This window comes from Cricetulus griseus (genome assembly GCF_003668045.3).
Source record: "Cricetulus griseus strain 17A/GY chromosome 1 unlocalized genomic scaffold, alternate assembly CriGri-PICRH-1.0 chr1_1, whole genome shotgun sequence".
NCBI classification, from domain to species: Eukaryota; Metazoa; Chordata; class Mammalia; order Rodentia; family Cricetidae; genus Cricetulus; species Cricetulus griseus.
In genome coordinates, this window is record NW_023276807.1 from 272,436,038 (window position 1) to 272,448,707 (window position 12,670).

A 12,670-nucleotide genomic window follows, 5' to 3' on the forward strand; every position below is an offset into this window, starting at 1 on the left:
CAGGTGAGTACAGTTCAGGTGATTGTCTTCTTATCTTACAGATTCATTCAGGTATCTGTGGACTCCAGTTAAAGAAACAGCTTAGACTGTATCGGTGGGGCGTTTCTGCAATCCCAGTATTCCTAAATTGAGATGGGATGTGGGGGCAAAGGAATGGTCTGGAAGCTCTTAGGCTGTCTAACCTGGAGTATCATTTTTCCTGGGAAGACCCGAGCAAGAGCCCATTTACCTGTGATGGATATCAACAACAAACTAAAGTATAAATTCACTGAAGTCCGGCTTGTTGAGACCAGTGATTTTGTTACAGAGCACAAGTGACTTACAGAAGCATGGCTGATTCCCAAACAGTCACTGCAAAGCCCCACCCATCACGGATGGAGTGAACGACAGTGGCCCCTACAGGCTCCCATATTTGCATGTTTAGTCCCTAGTTGGTGATCTGTATGGGAAGGATTAAGATGTGTGGCCTTGTTGGAGGAGGTGTGTCATTGGGGGTGGTCTTTGAGGTTTCAAAACCCCTGCCAGGTCCACTGGTTCTCTCTCTCTCTCTCTCTGCTTGTTGCTTACAGATGAGAAAATAAAGCTCCCAGCTACCACTCCAGCACCTTGCCTGACTGCTCCCATCATGATGATAATGGATTAAACCCTCTGAAACGGTAAGCAAGTCCCCAATTAAATGCTTTTTTTTTCTCCCTTCAAGATAGGTTTCTGTGTAGACCTGGCTGTCTGGAACTCATTCTGTAGACCAGGCTGGCCTGGAACTCAGAGATTCACCTGCCTCTGCCTCTGAGTGCTGGGATCAAAAGCATGGTCACCACTGCCTGGCAAATGCTTTCTTTTATAAGAGATACCTTTGTTATGGTGCCTCTTCACAATAACAGAACAGTAACTAAGACAGATGGCGACCTCACTGAAACTGCAAAAAGGAGCCCCACTTTTAATAACCCTTTCACTTTTTATATATTCTAGCATCTCCCAAGATCACATGCAGCTCAGGTGAGGGTATCTTGACCCTCCTTTTCTCTATCTGCTAGGGAGTGTTAATAGTTCCAGTGTCTGCACCGAAAACCTGGCTACCACTGTACTGATCTTCCATAGTTGCAACAGCTTCCAGGAAAAGTCTGAGGTACCACCATGTTATGTCCAGAGGAAAAACTGCCACACCACAGTCCACTCTCTTCAGCTCTTAGATTCGGTTTGCCTACTTTTTTCAGTGTCCTTAGAGCCTTGGAAGTGGGGAACATGTCCATGATCCTTATTTGAACATTGGGCTACCTCAACTGTCACTTGTTCTCAGCAGTTTAATCAGTTGTGACAAGTTTTCCCAGAACCAAGTCCAACAGTAGTTACTCTGTAGATGTAAGTACAAATGTTTAGGAGACAGTTTGACAGGTACATCATACCATTCAACAGAACAACAGCAGTTGCTTCCCACTGGGGCTTATGACCTCCCCAGCCACAGGCCTTTGTCTTGGCTTATAGTACCTGATATTAATTCCACCCCCATGGAGTGGGCATTAAATGTAATTAAGAAGTTGTTAGTTGCACCCAAAACAGTCCATATCAACCAGTACATCTTGGCTGGAACTTCTATACTATAGCATGAAGGGTCCACAGCTGAGTAGAACTATAGAGATAATTCTCTTTTAGCACCTGGCACATCACATTCCAGCGCTTGTAAAAGCTAGACATCCATTCAATCATAACTTTATTTCTTCATGCTCTGCAGCTAAGCAAGTAATATCTTCATTAGTTAGGTTTTTTTGTTGTTGTTGTTGTTCATTTGTTTGTTTTGTTTTTTTAAGACAGGCTCTCTAAGTAGCTTTGGCTGGTCAGGAACTTTCTATGTAGTCCAGCCCAGCCTCAAATTCATATATATCTCCCCAACCTTTGCCTCTTGAGTGCTGGGCTTAAATTCATACATCACCATACCCTGGCAATTGTTCCCTTAAAAGAGTAATGTTGGGTATAGCAGCCTGGATGGTGGCGAAGGTGGGGTGGTGGTGGTGGTACTGGTTTAGCTAGTGTTCTGTAATCTGGTCATCTTCCTTGACCCATCTTGCTTGTTTATCCTGGGTTGTTTCCATGGGGCTGCTGGACATGTCCTCACCTCTGATGGGTTCAATGGGGTTGAGTCTAACTTCTTGGCTGGGTCCTTGTCTTGAGGGAGTGGGTAATGTTTGTGCTTGACATTGAGGCCCACCTCATCATGGAAACTGTGTCATGGAGTCTAACTTCTAATTAGTTTTTCCCTTTTTGTTTGTTTGTTTTGAGACAAGGTCTTACCAAGTAGCCCTGGTTGCCCTGTAACTTGCTATGCAGACTAGGCTGGCCTTGAACTCACAGAGATCCTCTTGCTCCTGTCTCCTAAGTGCTGGGATTAAAGGACAGCTTTCGGGAGTTGGTTCTCTCCTTCCACCATGTGGGTCCTGGGAATTGAAACTGGGTCATAAGCCTTGATAGAAACTGTCTTTATTTGCTAAGCCATGTCATTAGCACTCTCTTTCTTTTCCTTTCTTTCTCTCTTTCTCTCTTTCTTTCTTTCTTTCTTTCTCTCTCTCCCTTCTTTCTTTCTCTCTCTCTCTCTCCTTTCTCTCTCTCTTTCTTTCTTTCTTTCTTTCTTTCTTTCTTTCTTTCTTTCCTTCTTTCTTTCTTTCTTTCTTTCTTTCTCTCTCTCTCTCTTCCTTCTTTCTTTCACAATTTTATTTTATATGTATGGGCTTTTGTCAGCATATATTTATGTAAACTATGTGTCTGCCTGGTGCCTTTGGAGGCCAGAGGTCATTGGGATCTCTGGAACTGGAGTTACAGATGGTTGTGAGCCACCTGATTTAGGTGCTAGGAGCTGAACTTGCATCCTTTGCAAGAACAGTAAATACTATTAAACACTAAGCCAATTCTCCAGCTCCAAGAAACACTATTTCCTTGGCCAGGTGGTAATGGTGCATGCACTTGGGAGGCGGAGGCAGGCAGGTCTTGTGAGTTTGAGGCCAGCTTGGTCTATATAGTGAGTTCCAGGACAGCCAGGGCTCTGCAGAGAAACCCTGTCTTGAAAAACCAAAAACCAAAAACTAAACCAAACCAAACCAAACCAAACCAAACCAAAACAACAACAACAACAACAACAACAAAACAAACAACTCCCTCTAAACAAAAACATCAAAACAAAAATAAAAACATAAACAAAACCAATGTTTTTTATCCATTAGGCTGGTTCCCAGCAGGGGCACACATTTTTAATCTCAGCACTGGGGAAATGGTGACATGTAGCTCTCCAAGGCTTGTTGGCAAGTCAGTATAGCTTCATTGGCCAGCCCCAGGTCCCAGGGAGATACCCTGTCTCAGAAAACAAGCTTCCTAAGGGCTACACTAGAGGTTGACTTCTGGCTTCCATGTTCATGTCACATACGCAGTCGGGGTGAAAAATTACTCTTATATTATTATTTTATAATGACTTTCTTAGTAACTCACTGGATTATTTTGATCCATTTCAAGGTAATGGATATAAATACAGCTTTAGTTACATTTCGAAAATTGTGTTAATTTCTAAAACTTTTCTTCTGTCATTTTCTGTATATTTTTGGTGTTGGGTTTCTTCCCTCCATTTGAAGCAATTGTACATGCAGAAGAGACTAAACGACAACAAACTCCCTGCTGCACTTGGCCTTGAAGATACTGCTTGAGATTAGGAATTAATCATAATAAATTATTGATATGCTCCAGCAAACCACCTTAAAAAGCCATCTTTGGAACATGTAAAACATATAGGATGGAAAACTATAAAATTTATGGGAAAATCAATAAAAAACTTTCTCATGACAGTAAATACCACAAGTAATATAAGAAGCAAGTGATTGTCTGGGAAGTATATGTGAGACGAAGGCTACAAAGACCTAATATCCCTAAAATATCAAGGACTTTTAGTAAGAAATTGAGGAACAGGACAATGTAGAAAGTAATTAAGAAAGAGAGAGAAAAAATTCTTGAATACCTGAGACTATGTTCAAGCTCACTGCTCAAAATTGTTCCAAGATAAACTTGATCCATTTTTCTTGTGTGACTTGAGTTCTGCATAAAAGGACATCATCCCTCTTTGTATTTTCCACTTATCTATTTAGTAGAACTCTGGAATTATGCAGCTATTCCTCTATTCAGTAATTAAACACAAATTTAATTACATCATTTGGTTTGTTCTCATGTACATTCTGCTTTTTCTAGGCTCAAGGTCAGAAAATATTTCTATGTAGATTTGTGATTTTTTTCCACCTGTATCAGTTACTTTTTGTCACTGTGATAAAATACCATAATCAAGGCAACTTAAGAGAGAGTTTATTTTGGCTTCCAATTCCAGGGGGGTAGAGTCTGTAATAGAGAGGAAGGCATGGCAACAGGCAGCCAGAGCAGGAAGCTGAGGTATTTTATCTTCAACTGCAAACTCAACACAGAAAGATCAACCTGGAAGTGAGGAGAAGCTGTGAACTTTTAAAAATTCATTCCCAGAGAAGTACTACCTCCAGCGGGTTGTACTACTACCTCTTCAGGGAGTGGCACCAACTAGGGACCACGTGTTCAAATACATGAGCCTCCCTCAAACTTCCTCACAATCTGAGGTAGTTTTGTCCCTTAGGTTGTCGCAGTGTAGGCATGAGGGGCATGGATACTACTGTTATCCAGAGGGCAGGAGCTAGGCACACTGCTGGCCTTCTGCATCACACTGTATCACCCTGCAGTGGAGAATGACTTGCACTAAAGGTCAGGATGCCACTTTGAGAAATCTAAATGCAGGTATTGGGTTAAACTGCTTTCACACACAGTTCATTGCTTTTTGGAGATGGCAGTAAAGTTGGAGAGCTTTGTCTTCAGCAGTGGTAGAAACCAAGCAGATGTTACAATCCATCAAAAGTTTCCCAGGATTGGAACCAGGCAAGAGTTTACTACCCACCTGTCTTCTTAGTTCCTTAGTAGGTATCTTCTCAAGGAGAATTTAAATTGTTTTCTCTACTTTGAGGAAACTAATACATAACACAAGGACCAAGGAGCTGACATGCTAAAGCATTTTAATCTGTTTTTGTGTTTCCTAGGAGAGTGTGGAGTGTCCTCTTAAAAGCCCTAAAGCCAAGGAAGAGAAAATGGAGAAATGCCAAGCAAACTTAAGAATTCAATGTTTAAAAAAAATGGTCCAGAGAGAGAGAGAGAGAGAGAGAGAGAGAGAGAGAGAGAGAGAGAGAGAGCAGAGTTCAAGAAGGGGCAGAGGAGTGCAGAGGGCATTTCCACGCTCACACCTGTAAGTTATTATGACTTTTGAAGTGACTGTTGATGGAAGCACTTGGACATTTGAGCTGCTTCACATGTATGCTTACTGTGTTTAGAGAGCTGCCCAGCCCCTGGAATATCTTCAAGCAGAATCCCAGATCAAACAGCAAAATCCATGACTAGGGAATATCATGTAGCAATGTGACATGCACAAGGAACCTGGCTATGAGAACCAGGGCCTAAGTAACAGCCCTGTGTGTGTTTGCAACTACAGACTTAGTATTGCTCTCATGCCTTTTAAAATCAGGACCACGGAAAATCATGTCTTGGAGTTTCAAGATAACATAGTGAGAGTGAATGTTTGATTCATAAGAGGCTATTCTTAGATTACAGAACCTTATTATCTTATTTTCCTTCTGATTGTCACTGGATACTTGACCAGTATGTGCTTGTTTTTTATTTTGAACTTGCAGACGTTGTCTATCCTGTTGAGAGCTGGGGGAACAATTTTGTCTGTGGTTAGCCAAAATCAAACTGCTCCAAGCCTACCTTTCTACATGTGGGGTCCTGCACACACACGCACTCAGCAACTCTCAGCTCACTTCATATAGATCTTTGCAATATTTCTTAAACTTATTTCCCACAACTTTCACTTGAAAAAACATTGATATCATATGCTATTAAGAGACAGTCCCAAAGAGTCCAGTGGGAATTTAGAGCATTATTTATCTTGCAAGTGCAGCTTTTGTGTCCTATAATGGCAGGTTCTTCAGGTGAATCTTTTAATTTTTTTTCTTTTTAGATTTTATTTACTTATTATGTATACAACATTCTGCTTCCATGTATGTCTGCACACCAGAAGAGGGCACCAGATCTCATAACAGATGGTTGTGAGCCACCATGTGGTTGCTGGGAATTGAACTCAGGACCTCTGGAAAAGCAGCCGGTGCTCTTAATCTCTGAGCCATCTCTCCAGCCTGTGAATCTTTTAATTACAAGTTAAGTTTTTGGTGGTGGTGTTTTTGAGATAGGGTCTTGCCTGGGTGTCTTTTGGTAACCTGGTTCTTGCTATATAGCCAAGGCTGCTTTTGAACTTGAAGCAGCTTTCCTGCTTCATCCACTAAAATATTGGGATTTCAGGCATGAGTTTTACACCCAGAGAATTTAACTCGATTGTTTATCATTTGTGTTAATTCATGGCTTTACTCTATTTTTACAAAGCATAAAAAAATTAGAAAATATGTGACACTATATGTATATATACATATATGTAATTTATTTATTTTATGTGTATTTGGCCTCATGTATTTGTGTACCACATATGTGCCCTGCCTGTGAAGGTTGTAAAAGAGCATGGATCTCCTGGAACTGGAGTGATAGACAGTTGAGAGTTGGCATGTGGGTGCTGGGAATTGGGTTTGAATACTCTCGAAGAACAAGTGCTCTTAACTGTGAACCATCGTTCCAGTTCCTACATATTATTTTTGCAAATTCTTCATAAACAGGATGAGAAGTGGGGCAGTAAATGGGAAAATAAGACTAATTATTTTATCTATCTATCTATCTATCTATCTATCTATCTATCTATCTATCATCTCTCTATTTGTCATCTACCAGTAGGATGAATTCTAGTTGGTATTAATCATAAAAACCCAGAGACAGATATTGGGTTTAAAGCTGAAGATCAGAGAAGCAAAGTAGCCAACCACTAGAGAGTTCCTGCCTCTACCAATGCTCAGACCAAAGGGCAGATCCTGTTCTCAGCCTGCCTTCTGCCTAGACTGCATCTGTCTCCACCAAACCTCAGAATGCACTGAGCTCCTGTCTCCTCCTGCCTTATATTCCTCTCTAGTGCTGGGATTAAAGACATATCATCCCAAGTGCTGGGATCACCTTTGTGTGAGCTCTATTTCTCTTTTAGACTGATTCACTTTCTTGTAGCCCAGGGTGGCCTTGAACTAACAGAGATCTGTCTGCCTCTGTCTCCTGAGTGCTGGGATTAAAGGTGTGTGTCACCACTGCATAGCCTCTATGACTGACTAATGTGGCCAGCTTTGCAATCTGATCTTCAGGCAAGCTTTATTTGTTAGATCATAAACAAAATATCACCACATCTATCTAGCTGTCTATCATCTATCTATCTATCTATCTATCTATCTATCTATCTATCTATCTATCTATCTAGGGTCTCACTCTTTAGCTCTGGCTGTCCTGGAACTCATTATGTAGACCAGGCTACCTCAAACTTTTACAGAGATCCATCTGCCTTTACCTCACAAGTTCTGAGATTAAAAGCATATGCTACTTTGCCCAGCTCAAGACTTTTAACTTTGGAGGTTCCATTTATTGTTCCGGTTAGCAAGTTTTCTTTGTCTTTGACCTTTTTCATTATTCTCTATAAAGAGAGTCACTTTAGAGCAACCTGAAAAGATTGTGCAAGACAATCCCCTCACCCTCTTTGTTTTCTCAGTGCTGCGCCTTTTGCCTTTCAAGCAGTCAATCACTGAGCTGTTTCTACTTGAGTCCCCGGGGCCATCTTACTCATACTCTTAGAAAAGTGTGTCAGAGGAAGCTCATACACAGCTCATTAAGAGAGACAAATACAAGAATGTCAGTAGGCACAGTTTTAAATAATGAATGACAAAGGCACAGAGGAACACATGTCAATAATACAGGTATATGACTTGTCATATAGTGATATATTGGCCAATTTTGTAGCAGTAAGTAAATACTAATGATCTGCATGTAGATAATGGTAGAAAAGAATCTCAAAAAATGTATTGGTTAAAAAAAGTTAAGTGGATGGCAGCGGCACATGCCTTAATCCCAGCACTAGGGGGTGGGGGCAGAGGCAGGTGGATCTCTTGAGTTCTAGGACCGTCTGGTCTATAGAGTGAGTTCCAGGACAGCCAGGGCTACACAGAGAAATGCTGTGCCCTCCTACCCCGGCCACAGGTATATAAGTTATTTAGCAGCTGAGGCCCAGGGACTCATTTCTTCTTGGATACACCCACAGTACGCCCCGGTGGCCAGTCAGTGGTCTTGGTGTGCTGACCTCGGACACCAAGGCCACCAAAGTGGCGCAGCCTCCTATGGGCTGTACTCTTCAGTCGCTCCAAATCCTCCTGTAGCTTGCTTGCTATCTAGACCATTGGCCAGAACCTGGCTGTACTTTCCGTCCTTCCGTCTGTAGCGCTAAATTCACCCTCCGCACCTGTAGCTCTGACCACGCCCTTTTGGGTGTGATCACAGATGCAGACCTGACCGGAAAAGGATTGAGTTGGGGTTCTGAAGCCCCTTCAGGTCTCCGAGGGCTTTAGGGTGGCAAGGCCTGCATCCTTGGGGCTGGGGCGATGTGGCAGTCACTTGTTTCCTGTGTTGTTATTTTCTCCTAATAAACTCCACGTCATCTTACTGGTCAAGCATCGTGATTTCTACACCTATATCTGCTGTTCAAGAAGCAGTCTGGAATCTTGTACTGTCGTGGATTCTGCATGATGGTCATCACCTGTTCCACTTTGTCCTCGGTGAGCTCTCCAGACTCTTGGTGAGGTCAATATCCACTTTTCTCAACACCATGTGTGCTTATCTCCGCCCCACACCCTTAATGGCAGTGATGGCAAAGTCTATATATATTCTGCTGCCCATTGACATTGGTATTAAGTACTCAGAACAGGTGAACTTCTCAGGGATCACAAAAGACATAGAAGCAGCACAATCCACAGCGTGTAGGTCTCCTGTGGATGAGCAAAACCCCGTTTTAAAAAGGAAAAAAAAAGTCAAAATTAAATATCAGAGTTCTTGCTTAGGTCTTGTGTTCAATTCTTATCATTTCCCAAACTAAGCAACGAAAGAAAGAAAAGGAAACTCTCGTATTTGGTGTGTGTGTGTGTGTGTGTGTGTGTGTTTTCACATTCAAATAATTAAACTATTCTGGGCCTGGTAACTCATGCCTGCAATCCTAGTGCTTGGCAATTTAAGACAAGAGAATTGTCTTGAATTTGAGACCAGTCTGAACCCAGTGAGTTTCAGGGCAGCCTGGGCCACAGTGTAAGACTGTCTTCAAAAGCAAAAACAAAACTTAAAAGCAGAACAAAAAGTTTAAAAGAATTATTTATACAGTAGGTATTTGGGGGACTGAAGAGATGGCTCAATGGTTAAGAGCAGTTGCTCTTGTAGAGGACCTGAGTTCAGCTCCCAGCACTCACATGGTGACTCATAACCATCCAGGTCCAGGACATCTTTTGCCCTCTTTTGACCTCTGTGTGCACCATGCTCACAGGTGGCACACATACCTACATGTAGGCAAAACACTTGAGCACATAAAACAAAATAGATCTATTGTTTAAAAAAATGGATGTTTGATCTTTGATCCCTTTTCCTTTATCAAGGATACAAGTCAATCATGTTCTTGGAGATCCAGGAGAGAAAAAGCCAGCTTTAATTTTTAGGAAAAACAACATAAAATGAATTATTTATTTATTTGTGTGTGTGTGTGTGTGTGTGTGTGTGTGTGTGTGTGTGTTGCATGCTCAAGGAGGTGTTCAAGGAGGCAGGAAGACTGCTTTGGATCTAGATGTGCTCATGAGGCATCCAGTGTGGGCACTGAGAACGGAGTTTCTGTTGTCTGGCAGAGCAGCAAGGGCTCCTAGCCACTGGGATATCTCTCCAGCCCCCATAAAACATTTTTTTTCAAGTAATGTCAAATATTGGGCAGGCTGAAAGATTTGTACCCAAAACACCTGCTTATCTTTTATCCAGATTCACTTATTTAATTCATGGTTAAAGAGGTTGATTCTGTATACAGATGGTTTCTGAACCGTTTGGGGATGAATTCCATGTATTCTTCTCCCTGTGTCCTAGCGCTTCATTGTATATTGCTATTCTACAATTACCAGTGTCAGGAATCTAACATTGAAACAGTGTAATTAAAAAATAAGCAGCAGCCCCAGTTCCTTCCACTTCATCCCTTCCTGGCATTTGAATTTTTCCTCCACTAGAGGCTGCAGTGTGCCGCATGACTACATGTCATATTCCTTCAGCTGTTTCCTGTGGAAAAGGCTCTGTGTTCCATGACCTTCACAGCACTGGTATTTTTGAAGGAAGCTGATTTTTCCTTCCTTCCTTCCTTCCTTCCTTCCTTCCTTCCTTCCTTCCTTCCTTCCTTCCTTCCTTCCTTTAAAAAAGAGAATGATTTCATTTTGAATTTCCTTGATATTTTTCTTCAAGATTATCTTTAGGCTACAGAGCTTTGATCAAAACAATCAAAATGATGAATTATTGGATTACCACACAATCCACAGGATCTGTCTGCCTCACATTAGTGATATTAATTTTGATAACTTGACCAAGACATGCATTCTGTCCACTGAAGGATGAAAAGCTTTTACTTTCTCTTTTCTTCTCCCTCAATCCCTCCCTCCTTTCTCCCCTCTCTCTTTCTGTGTGTGAGTAGGGGGGGTATGTATGTGTGTATATATGTCCAGAGAAAGAGAGAGAGAGAGAGAGAGAGAGAGAGAGAGAGAGAGAGAGAGGGAAGAGGAGGACAATGACAACTTCCTACTGTATCACTGTCTCTACCTGTTCCATTGGAATGGGGGTCTCTCACTGAACCAGGAACTACACTGGCAACCACCAAGTCCAGGCAGTCCTCCTGTCTCCACACCCCACTGTGCTGGGGTGACAGGTGTGTACAGCACAATGCTTACCTTTTTTTTTTTTTTTTACATCAGTGCTGGGGAGGTCTTCATGTTGTATAGCAAGTGTGTTTATCCACCCTTTGCAAGACTTTGTGGAGATAGTTGGTGTGAGGTTGGAACCTGCTCTCCTCTGGTGAAGTCTGAATGTGATTTTCCTCACATCCCAAGCCAAAAGAGAAGCTTCAGCCAGACTAATGGGAAGGCTCCAGATGCAAATCCTGAATCCACATAGTCACAACTTATGATGCCTGACTCTCTTTCATGGAATCTGAAGAGAAGAGACGGGTTTGGTTCTCTGTGTAGAGGCTGGAAGAGGACTGTTGTTGGTTGATAGGAAATAGCTGTTCTTTCAGTTTGCCAGTCAGTGAGTGTTTTTTAGAAATTCAATGTGAAGGAGAGCTGTTAGGTGTCAGCACAGGGTGAGCCAGCCTAGGACAGATGAGGCTACCAGAGAACTATGGATTCCTGGTGATGGGAGACTGAACAGACAACTGGAAGAGGGATTCTTTCAGGCTAAAGTATTGTAGGTGAGGATTAGACTATGAGCTCAGTAGCTTTCTGTCAAGAACCTCTTTAGGGCTCCAGAAGTCATTCTTGGTATCTGCAAACCCAGAAGGGCTGGGCCCATCCAAGACCTGCCCCTTCTTTATACTAACAGGACAAAATGAGAAAGGAAGATTAGTGAAGGCGGGAGGGTGACAGCTTGAGGGGACAGACTCTTACTCTGCTGTGGTATTGAAGGGTTTAACCCACTGTGGTTTCATCATGATTGCAGAGGACAAGGGCTAACCCTGGATTGGCTTTGAAGTTCTTATTTTATGTGTGTGTAAGTCAGAGGACAACTCTTAGGAGTCTGTCTTTTCCTTCCAGCATGCAGGCTCTACTGACTGAGCTTAGGTTGACAATGCTAATAATAAAGGCATGTGCCACCATGCCCAGCCCTACTAGATAGGTACATTTCCATTCAGAAAAATGCCCTACTAATTTTATTATTCTGATCATCTCCATCCTAATGAATAGGAAGAACTTTCTTTTGTTGTTGATATTGTTTGTTTCTCAAGACAGGGATCCTCTTTGTAGCCCTGGGTGTCCTGGCACTCACAGAGATCCACCTGCTTCTGCTTCCCAAGTGCTGGGATTAAAGGTGTGCGTTACTGTTGCCTGGCTTGAAGTACTTTTTCATTTGTTTGTTCATTTGGATGTGAACCAAAGGCTAGGCAAACACTCCAGCAGTGCAACCCCTCACTGTGATTTGAGTTAATAATGAGTAAAATTGCATGGCATCTTTTCATAGACATTCTGTACATTTGTATATCATTTTTGGTGAAATGCCTATTCAGATCTTTTACCTATATTTGCTTTTGGGTTGTAAACATTTAAAAAGTATGTTCTGAATATTAGCTCCTTATCAGATACATGATTAGTGTATAGTTATTTTCCTTGTGACTGTAACCAAAATACCCGATGAGCAGCAGCTCAAAGATGGAGATGTCTGTTTCAGTTAAAGCAGATACAGAGCCTCACAGTGGGAAGGCATGGCAGCAGGAGTATGTTAGTCACAATGCATCTGCATCCAGGAAGCAAAGACAGATGGGTGCTATTACTCAGCTCAGCTCCTCTCCTCCTTCTTATTCATAGAGTAGGTCAGTTAAGACCAGAAACTCCCTCACAGACACACTACAGGGTTATCTTCTAGTTGATTCTAGATCCTGTCAACC

General features: G+C 42.1%; 1 pseudogene; it reads right to left on the reverse strand.

Annotated features, from left to right (window-relative positions):
* Positions 1–8,243: 8,243 nt before the first annotated feature.
* LOC100765240 lies at positions 8,244–8,958 on the reverse strand (annotated as a pseudogene).
* Between the last annotated feature and the right edge of the window lie 3,712 nt (positions 8,959–12,670).